The 13,822-nt window shown below is 45.2% G+C and overlaps 1 protein-coding gene across 9 annotated transcripts in view; it reads right to left on the bottom strand.

The window, feature by feature from the left end:
• The window catches only part of GRAMD1B (GRAM domain containing 1B), a 464,835-nt gene extending 455,356 nt beyond the window's left edge, over positions 1-9,479 (bottom strand). For 8 of the 9 annotated variants that reach the window (XM_068238823.1, XM_068238819.1, XM_068238822.1 and 5 more), the window contains exon 1: positions 9,421-9,479. The gene's annotated coding sequence lies outside the window, so the exon portion shown is untranslated. Of the gene's footprint in view, positions 1-7,984; positions 8,013-9,420 lie in introns of those variants that run through there. The other variant, XM_068238815.1, reaches the window with a different exon arrangement.
• Positions 9,480-13,822: the final 4,343 nt, after the last annotated feature.

Below are 13,822 nucleotides of genomic sequence, written 5' to 3' on the forward strand. Positions count from 1 at the left end.
GCGATTGTGTAGACGATTTGCGATTAGTGATTTTTAATTCTGATTGGTCCTTTCAATGTGTCAATTTTTTTTACAGTTTGCAGTAATTTAAATATCGCACACAAATGGCTATATGTAGCGATTCATGAGCGATTTGCCAGCGCTTCAATGTTTTACATTGCAGCACCAATGCTCCCAAAATGCTGCATGTCCTGTCATTGTGATTTCTGCTAATCGCAACCGCTACTGTGCAATTTGTTACATGTATTTACGTTGGCAGAGCGTTTAGGGAAATCGCCAGCGATTTAGGCTTCTTTCCCACCAGGACGTTGCATTTTAGGGGACGTTATGGTCGCATAACATTCCCCTAATGCAACGCCTGGTGGTGCTTGACGAGGACGCTACCTAGAGCTGCGTTATGCAGCTCTTGGTGCGCCTTTTTTGTGCTGTGCGTTGCGGAGACCACGTGTTACGCATCATGTGGTCCCGCCAGCCAATCGCCGCACAGAGCGGCCGCTCCAGGAAGTAAACACTGCACGTTACAGTGCAGTGAATATTAATTAGCCATGTGGCTGGCCGCGGAGGAGGAGACGAGACCTCCTCCTCCAACATTACTGAGCATGTGCAAACAGTCTAACGCGGCTTAGCCGCGTATAACGCACAGCATGCAGCACTTTCTTTTAACCTGCTGCGTTACAATGTAACGCAACGTGGGCACTGTGAACAGCCCATTGATATTTCATTGCTGTGCGGTGGGCTGCGTTACAGGCTGCACTAACGTGCGCCTGTAACGTCTTACTGTGAAAGCAGCCTTAACGCTCTAGCGCAGAGGTCCCCAACCTGGGGGCCGCGGCCCCCTGGGGGTCCGTTGGCAGATTTCTGGGGGGCCGCGGCGGATCTGACCTTTCTCCCTCTCCCCCCAGCGGCCGCCGTTCCTGATACCTTATGAGCGGCGGCCGCTTTCTTCCTTATATTCCCCATAGCCCCTCTCGCATCTCGTATTACAGCAGCGCTTGCTGTGCGACTGCTGTAAGGAGGGAAGGAGGCGGGGCAGCGTTCCCATGGTAACGGCGATCGCCGCTACAGGAAGCCGCTGCCCTATTTCCTACCCTTCCTTACAGCAGCCGCGCGGGAAGCGCTGCTGTAATACGAGGTGCTGCAAGAGGAGAGGCGCTATGGGGAACATAAGGAAGCGACTGCCCGCTCGTAACGTAACAGGAGCGGCGGCCACATGGGGGCTGTGCGGGGGAGAGGAGAGGCTACACTGGGCTAACTGTACTGGCGACACTGGGGCAGCGATACTGGGCTAACTATGCTTGCTATACTGTGGTAACTGTACTTGCTATACTGTGGTAAATATACTTGCTATAGTGTGGTAACTGTACCTGCTATTCTGGGCTAACTATACCTGCTATACTGGGCTAACTATACCTGCTATTCTGGGCTAACTATACCTGCTATACTGGGCTAACTATACCTGCTATTCTGGGCTAACTATACCTGCTATACTGGGCTAACTATACCTGCTATACTGGGCTAACTATACCTGCTATACTGGGCTAACTATACCTGCTATACTGGGCTAACTATACCTGCTATACTGGGCTAACTATACTTGCTATACTGGGCTAACTATACCTGCTATACTGGGCTAACTATACTTGCTATTCTGGGCTAACTATACCTGCTATACTGGGCTAACTGTACCTGCTATACTGGGCTAACTATACTTGCTATTCTGGGCTAACTATACCTGCTATACTGGGCTAACTATACCTGCTATACTGGGCTAACTATACCTGCTATACTGGGCTAACTATACCTGCTATACTGGGCTAACTATACCTGCTATACTGGGCTAACTATACTTGCTATTCTGGGCTAACTATACCTGCTATACTGGGCTAACTATACCTGCTATACTGGGCTAACTATACCTGCTATACTGGGCTAATTATACCTGCTATACTGGGCTAACTATACTTGCTATACTGGGCTAACTATACTTGCTATTCTGGGCTAACTATACCTGCTATACTGGGCTAACTATACCTGCTATACTGGGCTAACTATACCTGCTATACTGGGCTAATTATACCTGCTATTCTGGGCTAACTATACTTGCTATTCTGGGCTAACTATACCTGCTATACTGGGCTAACTATACCTGCTATACTGGGCTAACTATACCTGCTATACTGGGCTAACTATACCTGCTATACTGGGCTAACTATACCTGCTATACTGGGCTAACTATACTTGCTATACTGGGCTAACTATACTTGCTATTCTGGGCTAACTATACCTGCTATACTGGGCTAACTATACCTGCTATACTGGGCTAACTATACCTGCTATACTGGGCTAATTATACCTGCTATTCTGGGCTAACTATACTTGCTATTCTGGGCTAACTATACCTGCTATACTGGGCTAACTACTGGCTATACTGGGCTAACTATACTTGCTATACTGGGCTAACTATACTTGCTATACTGGGCTAACTATACCTGCTATACTGGGCTAATTATACCTGCTATACTGGGCTAACTATACTTGCTATACTGGGCTAACTATACCTGCTATACTGGGCTAACTATACCTGCTATACTGGGCTAACTGTACTTGCTATACTGGGCTAACTATACCTGCTATTCTGGGCTAACTATACCTGCTATACTGGGCTAACTATACCTGCTATACTGGGCTAACTATACCTGCTATACTGGGCTAATTATACCTGCTATACTGGGCTAACTATACTTGCTATACTGGGCTAACTATACCTGCTATACTGGGCTAACTATACCTGCTATACTGGGCTAACTATACCTGCTATACTGGGCTAATTATACCTGCTATACTGGGCTAACTATACCTGCTATACTGGGCTAACTATACCTGCTATACTGGGCTAACTATACCTGCTATACTGGGCTAACTATACTTGCTATACTGGGCTAACTATACCTGCTATACTGGGCTAACTGTACCTGCTATACTGGGCTAACTATACTTGCTATACTGGGCTAATTATACCTGCTATACTGGGCTAACTATACTTGCTATACTGGGCTAACTATACCTGCTATACTGGGCTAACTATACCTGCTATACTGGGCTAACTGTACCTGCTATACTGGGCTAACTATACCTGCTATACTGGGCTAACTATACCTGCTATACTGGGCTAACTATACCTGCTATTCTGGGCTAACTATGCTTGCTATTCTGGGCTAACTATACTTGCTATTCTGGGCTAACTATACCTGCTATACTGGGCTAACTATACCTGCTATACTGGGCTAACTATACCTGCTATACTGGGCTAATTATACCTGCTATACTGGGCTAATTATACCTGCTATACTGGGCTAACTATACCTGCTATACTGGGCTAACTATACTTGCTATTCTGGGCTAACTATACTTGCTATTCTGGGCTAACTATACCTGCTATACTGGGCTAACTATACCTGCTATACTGGGCTAACTATACCTGCTATACTGGGCTAATTATACCTGCTATACTGGGCTAACTATACCTGCTATACTGGGGTAACTGTACTTGCTATACTGGGCTAACTGTACTTGCTATACTGGGCTAACTATACTTGCTATACTGGGCTAACTATACCTGCTATACTGGGCTAACTATGCTTGCTATTCTGGGCTAACTATACTTGCTATTCTGGGCTAACTATACCTGCTATACTGGGCTAACTATACCTGCTATACTGGGCTAACTGTACTTGCTATACTGGGCTAACTATACTTGCTATACTGGGCTAACTATACCTGCTATACTGGGCTAATTATACCTGCTATACTGGGCTAACAATACTTGCTATACTGGGCTAACTATACCTGCTATACTGGGCTAACTATACCTGCTATACTGGGCTAATTATACCTGCTATACTGGGCTAACTATACTTGCTATACTGGGCTAACTATACCTGCTATACTGGGCTAACTATACTTGCTATTCTGGGCTAACTATACTTGCTATTCTGGGCTAACTATACTTGCTATTCTGGGCTAACTATACCTGCTATACTGGGCTAACTATACCTGCTATACTGGGCTAACTATACCTGCTATACTGGGCTAATTATACCTGCTATACTGGGCTAACTATACCTGCTATACTGGGCTAACTATACCTGCTATACTGGGCTAACTATACCTGCTATACTGGGCTAACTATACCTGCTATTCTGGGCTAACTATACCTGCTATACTGGGCTAACTATACCTGCTATACTGGGCTAATTATACCTGCTATACTGGGCTAACTATACCTGCTATACTGGGCTAACTATACCTGCTATACTGGGCTAACTATACCTGCTATTCTGGGCTAATTATACCTGCTATACTGGGCTAACTATACCTGCTATACTGGGCTAACTATACCTGCTATACTGGGCTAATTATACCTGCTATACTGGGCTAACTATACTTGCTATTCTGGGCTAACTATACTTGCTATACTGGGCTAACTATACCTGCTATACTGGGCTAACTATACCTGCTATACTGGGGTAACTATACCTGCTATACTGGGCTAACTATACCTGCTATACTGGGCTAACTATACCTGCTATTCTGGGCTAACTATACTTGCTATTCTGGGCTAACTATACCTGCTATACTGGGCTAACTATACCTGCTATACTGGGGTAACTGTACTTGCAATACTGGGCTAACTATACTTGCTATTCTGGGCTAACTATACTTGCTATTCTGGGCTAACTATACTTGCTATTCTGGGCTAACTATACCTGCTATACTGGGCTAACTATACCTGCTATACTGGGCTAACTATACCTGCTATACTGGGCTAATTATACCTGCTATACTGGGCTAACTATACCTGCTATACTGGGCTAACTATACCTGCTATACTGGGCTAACTATACCTGCTATACTGGGCTAATTATACCTGCTATACTGGGCTAACTATACTTGCTATTCTGGGCTAACTATACTTGCTATACTGGGCTAACTATACCTGCTATACTGGGCTAACTATACCTGCTATACTGGGCTAACTGTACTTGCAATACTGGGCTAACTATACTTGCTATACTGGGCTAACTATACCTGCTATACTGGGCTAACTATGCTTGCTATTCTGGGCTAACTATACTTGCTATTCTGGGCTAACTATACCTGCTATACTGGGATAACTATACCTGCTATACTGGGCTAACTGTACTTGCTATTCTGGGCTAACTATACTTGCTATTCTGGGCTAACTATACCTGCTATACTGGGCTAACTATACCTGCTATACTGGGCTAACTATACCTGCTATACTGGGCTAATTATACCTGCTATTCTGGGCTAACTATACTTGCTATTCTGGGCTAACTATACCTGCTATACTGGGCTAACTATACCTGCTATACTGGGCTAACTATACCTGCTATACTGGGCTAACTACTGGCTATACTGGGCTAACTATACTTGCTATACTGGGCTAACTATACTTGCTATACTGGGCTAACTATACCTGCTATACTGGGCTAATTATACCTGCTATACTGGGCTAACTATACTTGCTATACTGGGCTAACTGTACTTGCTATACTGGGCTAACTATACTTGCTATACTGGGCTAACTATACCTGCTATACTGGGCTAACTATGCTTGCTATTCTGGGCTAACTATACTTGCTATTCTGGGCTAACTATACCTGCTATACTGGGCTAACTATACCTGCTATACTGGGCTAACTGTACTTGCTATTCTGGGCTAACTATACCTGCTATTCTGGGCTAACTATACTTGCTATTCTGGGCTAACTATACCTGCTATACTGGGCTAACTATACCTGCTATACTGGGCTAACTGTACTTGCTATACTGGGCTAACTATACTTGCTATACTGGGCTAACTATACCTGCTATACTGGGCTAATTATACCTGCTATACTGGGCTAACTATACCTGCTATACTGGGCTAATTATACCTGCTATACTGGGCTAACTATACTTGCTATACTGGGCTAACTATACCTGCTATACTGGGCTAACTATACTTGCTATTCTGGGCTAACTATACTTGCTATTCTGGGCTAACTATACCTGCTATACTGGGCTAACTACTGGCTATACTGGGCTAACTATACTTGCTATACTGGGCTAACTATACTTGCTATACTGGGCTAACTATACCTGCTATACTGGGCTAATTATACCTGCTATACTGGGCTAACTATACTTGCTATACTGGGCTAACTATACTTGCTATTCTGGGCTAACTATACCTGCTATACTGGGCTAACTATACCGGCTATACTGGGCTAACTATACCTGCTATACTGGGCTAATTATACCTGCTATACTGGGCTAACTATACCTGCTATACTGGGCTAACTATACCTGCTATACTGGGCTAACTATACCTGCTATACTGGGCTAACTATACCTGCTATACTGGGCTAACTATACTTGCTATTCTGGGCTAACTATACTTGCTATACTGGGCTAACTATACTTGCTATACTGGGCTAACTATACTTGCTATTCTGGGCTAACTATACTTGCTATTCTGGGCTAACTATACTTGCTATACTGGGCTAACTATACCTGCTATACTGGGCTAACTATACCTGCTATTCTGGGCTAACTATACCTGCTATTCTGGGCTAACTATACCTGCTATACTGGGCTAACTATACCTGCTATTCTGGGCTAACTATACCTGCTATACTGGGCTAACTATACCTGCTATTCTGGGCTAACTATACCTGCTATACTGGGCTAACTATACCTGCTATACTGGGCTAACTATACCTGCTATACTGGGCTAACTATACCTGCTATACTGGGCTAACTATACTTGCTATTCTGGGCTAACTATACTTGCTATACTGGGCTAACTATACTTGCTATTCTGGGCTAACTATACCTGCTATACTGGGCTAACTATACCTGCTATACTGGGCTAACTATACCTGCTATTCTGGGCTAACTATACCTGCTATACTGGGCTAACTATACCTGCTATACTGGGCTAACTATACCTGCTATACTGGGCTAACTATACCTGCTATACTGGGCTAACTATACTTGCTATTCTGGGCTAACTATACTTGCTATACTGGGCTAACTATACTTGCTATTCTGGGCTAACTATACTTGCTATACTGGGCTAACTACTGGCTATACTGGGGTAACTACTGGCTATACTGGGCTAACTATACTTGCTATACTGGGCTAACTGTACTTGCTATAGTGTGGTAACTGTACTTGCTATACTGGGGTAACTATACTTGCTATACTAGGCTAACTGTACTTGCTATACTGTGGTAACTGTACTTGCTATACTGGGGTAGCTATACGTGCTATACTAGGCTAACTGTACTTGCTATACTGGGGTAACTACTGGCTATACTGGGGTAGCTATACTTGCTATACTAGGCTAACTGTACTTGCTATACTGGGGTAACTACTGGCTATACTGGGGTAACTGTACTTGCTATACTAGGCTAACTGTACTTGGTTTAGTGTGGTAACTGTACTTGCTATACTGGGATAACTGTACTTGCTATACTGTGGTAACTGTACTTGCTATACTAGGCTAACTGTACGTGCTATACTAGGCTAACTGTACTTGCTATACTGTGGTAACTGTACTTGCTATACTGGGGTAACTATACTGGCTATACTGTGGTAACTGTACTTGCTATACTGGGGTAACTGTACTTGCTATACTGTGGTAACTGGACTTGCTATACTGTGGAAACTGTACTTGCTATACTGTAGAATCTGGGAAAAAAGGGGGGGGCTGCTGCCGCCGACACTAGCCACGCCCACTCAACACCCCCCCCCAGGGGGGCCCCGGGGAAAATTTTGGTCGGGATAGTGGGCCCCGGGCTCAAAAAGGTTGGGGACCCCTGCTCTAGCGGCTTCCAGGCCTTACACAGAATAATAATACTTATTATATTACGATATTATGTACTCTCAGATTAACATCCTGCACCAAACTCACCAGCGTACATGCTAAAAGTACACCTACACCCCCATCCCCTCCAGGGGCAGAACAAGCTACTCTGCGGTGATAATACATGTCCATACAACAATTCTTTCCAAACTGCCACCCAAAAACGATGTGGAAAAAAAAAAAAACAACAACCTGTAAGCCTGTCCACATTTGTGCGTCGCAGATTTGAGCGTACTGAAAGTTCTGCAAGTACGTCACAAAGTAAGAAGAAATCACCTTCTGACGTCTCCATTGAAGCGCTGCTGTTTTGCGCATTTTAGAGACACAGAGAAAGTCATTTTTGTTCCAAACACTCGTAATGTAAGTCGATGGGTGGGTTGTATAAAACGCACCAGAATGCAGTGCACTGTATGTTTTCCCACAATGCACTACCTCCCTGTCACTCCCAGAATGCTGCTGGCATAAAGGTGACCAATGGCCCCATTTCCTGAACGATTGGCCAGTCGAAAATCGTACGTCAACGATCAATCGGGAACACTAACAAGAAGTGAAAACGTGCGCGATCTGATCAAAGAAATTGATCGTAAAAAGGATCAATTCCCGTGATCAGATCTGGCAAGCCATTAGTGCGTTTTTATATCAGTTTTTAGTGCTATTTTCCACTAGCAATCGCCTAATGCAAACACAAAACGCAAGTGATTGCAACTTTTCATCAATTTTGTACATGCGATTGCGATTATGCAATTATCTTTTAACATTGTAGAGCGATCACAGGTACAATCGCTCCAACAAGGGATGACATAAAATCGAATTGCAATCATGGAAAATACTTTCTGCGATTGAAACTAGCAACCCTAGAGATTTAAAATCGTTGGCGTTTTGCGATTCAATTCAAATCGTGCTCAGTGGAAAAGAAACCGTAGAGTTTTGCTGACTTTTTACAAATGCAGGAGTGTGGACAGACCCCTCGGGCCCACAAGTACCGAGCATAAAGCAAATTTGCCAAACGCGTAACTATTACATCTGTGATGAAAAAAACGACAATTCTGTCCTATAAAGACATTTTACCATTATTATATAGAGGCATTAGTTCTCTGATCTGCATATAGAAGAATTATTAGATCCACCACCTGTTGGACACAACATTACAGATCAGCCTCATTGCTCAGCCTGGGGGGGGTATCAGAATCCCCCCCCCCCCCCTCTCCCCCCTCCAACCGACCTTTGCTACAAAGTGGCTGAATCATGGATTGTAGAGAGTGAATTCTCTGCTGGGGTCTCACAAACAAGTCTGGACCCCCCAGACTGCCCTCTTAGTTACCATGGAGATTACTTTCTTTCCCACCAAACACAGCATTGACCGGATTATACCCCCTGTAACTGCGCAGGGGGGCTGCTGGGGGGCTCAGGGGGGCTGCTGCAGGGAAGGGGGGGGCACAGGGGGGCTGCTGCGGAGAAATGATACTCTGAAAAGTTTTACAGACCTGGATAATGTCTGCTGACCAACTCTCCCCTCTGCAGATCCGCGGCCACATCAGCCAGCAAACCCCGAACCAAGGTCGCTCCAACAGCCCGGAGAGGAGGACCCAACTGCTGGAGAGAAATGCCATTCAGCCTGCAGTGCCCTGATCCGCCACCGGGGGGCAGACGCGTACCACACAGAGACCAGGCGGCCTATACTGACTGCTGCTGACATATCACTGTATATTATTATTATTATTATTATTATTATTATTATTAATCATTATTCTAATCTGCTGCAGCACTCACAATCTAATCCTACAATTATACTCTAATGTCTTGCCTTATTATTATTATTAGTAGTAGTAATTATTTATATAGCAGTGACATCTTCTGCAGCACTGTACAGAGTACATAGTCATGTCACTGAATGTCCTCATAGAAGCCCTACTACTGTGCAGGTGCAGAATGCTCCCGTGTGTGTGTGTGAGAGCGCAACGAGGGGATCGCGCAAGGCCGAGCCGCGCATGCGCAACAGCACACAGCCGCCTGATTACCAGGAGAGGTTCCAGGACAGCGATGGTAAGAGAGCCATCGCACCTCATGGGGTTGGAGGAAGACCCAGGTAAGTATAAATATGTGCATTACAGTTATCTCATGTTTCCTGGCACACATCTGCCAATTTTACCACCTCCAGGTAGTATGAGGCTCAACACATAGTGATACTATGAGGAGATGTAGGTAACCTTTCGGGCCTAGTTCACAGGGCTTTGTTCTGCATGTCAACTCACTGCCCATACAAATCTATGAACCCGTTCACAGCACTGCGCTGTAACTGATCACTGCCTATACAATTCTATGAGCCTGGTCACAGCACTGCGCTGTAACTGATCACTGCCTATACAATTCTATGGGCCTGTTCACAGTACAGCGCTGTAACTGATGACTGCCCATACAATTCTATGGGCCTGTTCACAATACTGCGCTGTAAATGATGACTGCCCATACAATTCTATGGGCCTGTTCACAGTACTGCGCTGTAACTGATCACTGCCCATACAATCCTATGGGCCTGGTCACAGTACTGCGCTGTAACTGATGACTGCCCATACAATTCTATGGGCCTGTTCACAGTACTGCGCTGTAACTGATGACTGCCCATACAATTCTATGGGCCTGTTCACAGTACTGCGCTGTAACTGATGACTGCCCATACAATTCTATAGGCCTGTTCACAGTACTGCGTTGTAACTGATCACTGTCCATACAATTCTATGGGCCTGTTCACAGTACTGCACTGTAACCGATCACTGCCCATACAATTCTATGGGCCTGATCACAGTACTGCGCTGTAACTGATCACTGCCCATACAAATCTATGAGCCTGTTCACAGTACAGCGCCGTAACTGATCACTGCCCATACAATTCTATGGGCCTGGTCACAGTACTGGGCTGTAACTGATCACTGCCCATACAATTCTATGGGCCTGTTCACAGTACTGCGCTGTAACTGATCACTGCCCATACAATTCTATGGGCCTGGTCACAGTACTGCGCTGTAACTGATGACTGCCCATACAATTCTATGGGCCTGATCACAGTACTGCAATATAACTGATCACTGCCCATACAATTCTATGGGCCTGGTCACAGTACTGCGCTGTAACTGATGACTGCCCATACAATTCTATGGGCCTGGTCACAGTACTGCGCTGTAACTGATCACTGCCCATACAATTCTATGGGCCTGGTCACAGTACTGCGCTGTAACTGATCACTGCCTATACAATTCTATCGGCCTGTTCACAATACTGCGCTGTAACTGATGACTGCCCATACAATTCTATGGGACTGTTCACAGTACTGCATTGTAACTGATCACTGCCCATACAATGCTATGGGCCTGGTCACAGTACTGCATTGTAACTGATGACTGCCCATACAATGCTATGGGCCTGGTCACAGTACTGCACTGTAACTGATGACTGCCCATACAATGCTATGGGCCTGGTCACAGTACTGCATTGTAACTGATCACTGCCCATACAATGCTATGGGCCTGGTCACAGTACTGCACTGTAACTGATGACTGCCCATACAATTCTATGGGCCAGGTCACAGTACTGCGCTGTAACTGATGACTGCCCATACAATTCTATGGGCCTGGTCACAGTACTGCACTGTAACTGATGACTGCCCATACAATGCTATGGGCCTGGTCACAGTACTGCACTGTAACTGATGACTGCCCATACAATGCTATGGGCCTGGTCACAGTACTGAGCTGTAACTAATGACTGCCCATACAATTCTATGGGCCTGTTCACAGTACAGCGCTGTAACTGATCACTGCCCATACAATTCTATGGGCCTGTTCACAGCACTGCGCTGTAACTGATCACTGCCCATACAATTCTATGGGCCTGGTCACAGTACTGCGCTGTAACTGATCACTGCCTATACAATTCTATGGGCCTGTTCACAGTACAGCACTGTAACTGATGACTGCCCATACAATTCTATGGGCCTGGTCACAGTACTGCAATGTAACTGATCACTACCCATACAATTCTATGGGCCTGGTCACAGCACTGCGCTGTAACTGATCACTGCCCATACAAGTCTATGAGACTGGTCACAGTACTGCGCTGTAACTGATCACTGCCTATACAATTCTATGGGCCTGTTCACAGTACAGAGCTGTAACTGATGACTGCCCATACAATTCTATGGGCCTGTTCACAATACTGCGCTGTAACTGATGACTGCCCATACAATTCTATGGGACTGTTCACAGTACTGCATTGTAACTGATCACTGCCCATACAATTCTATGGGCCTGTTCACAGTACTGCGCTGTAACTGATCACTGCCCATACAATTCTATGGGCCTGGTCACAGTACTGCGCTGTAACTGATCACTGCCCATACAATTCTATGGGCCTGTTCACAGTACAGCACTGTAACTGATGACTGCCCATACAATGCTATGGGCCTGGTCACAGTACTGCACTGTAACTGATGACTGCCCATACAAATCTATGAGCCTGTTCACAGTACAGCGCCGTAACTGATCACTGCCCATACAATTCTATGGGCCTGGTCGCAGTACTGGGCTGTAACTGATCATTGCCCATACAATTCTATGGGCCTGTTCACAGTACTGCGCTGTAACTGATCACTGACCATACAATTCTATGGGCCTGGTCACAGTACTGCACTGTAACTGATGACTGCCCATACAATTCTATGAGCCTGTTCACAGTACTGCGCTGTAACTGATCACTACCCATACAATTCTATGGGCCTGTTCACAGTACTGCTCTGTAACTGATCACTGCCAATACAATTCTATGGGCTTGGTCACAGTACTGGGCTGTAACTGATCACTGCCCATACAAATCTATGGGCCTGGTCACAGCACTGCCCTGTAACTGATCACTGCCCATACAAACCTATGGGCCTGGTCACAGTACTGTGGGCTCTTTCACATCAGAGCTTGCGTTGGAGAACGCTTAAAGCATACGTTTTGTTGTATGCGTTTTGATATGCGTTGCACTGCAGTGAGTGTGCGTTTTTAATCCGTTTTCAATGCGTTACAGCACATAGAAAAAATGCAGGTAATTTTTTTTTCTTTTAGTTTTCAACTTTCTACATTGTTCCTCTGTTGCATTCTGGGACTGATTGCCTGCGTTAACGGATTAAAAACGCGCATAGTGTGTGTTTTACATTAAGGGCTCTTTCACACCAGAGCCCACTTCTGGCGTTTTAACGCAAAGTCTATACTTTGCGTTAACCAAGGTAAAAGGAAAGTCCATAGACTTTGGTGTGTAACGAGACTAGCATTGTAACGCATAAAGCTAGCGTCGGCCGAAAAACTGCGCCTGGGGGCAGTGTAACGCAACGCACAAAAAGGCTGCGTTATATGTGAAAGCTAAAATGAAAGTCTATGGACTTTCATTTCACCTTCGGTAACGCAAACTTTACCCTTTGCGTTGAAACGCAGAAAATCTGCCCTAATGTGAAAGAGCCCTAACTGATCACTGCCCATACAATTCTATGAGCCTGTTCACAGCACTGCGCTGTAACTGATCACTGCCCATACAAACCTATGGGCCTGGTCACAGTACTGCGCTGTAACTGATCCCTACCCATACAATTCTATGAGCCTGTTCACAGTACTGCATTGTAACTGATCAATGCCCATACAATTCTATGAGCCTGTTCACAGTACTGCATTGTAACTGATCACTGCCCATACAATTCTATGAGCCTGTTCACAGCACTGCGCTGTAACTGATCACTGCCCATACAAACCTATGGGCCTGGTCACAGTACTGCGCTGTAACTGATCCCTACCCATACAATTCTATGAGCCTGTTCACAGTACTGCATTGTAACTGATCAATGCCCATACAATTCTA

The sequence above is a fragment of the Hyperolius riggenbachi genome, chromosome 6, assembly GCF_040937935.1.
Source record: "Hyperolius riggenbachi isolate aHypRig1 chromosome 6, aHypRig1.pri, whole genome shotgun sequence".
In the NCBI taxonomy this organism is placed as follows: Eukaryota; Metazoa; Chordata; class Amphibia; order Anura; family Hyperoliidae; genus Hyperolius; species Hyperolius riggenbachi.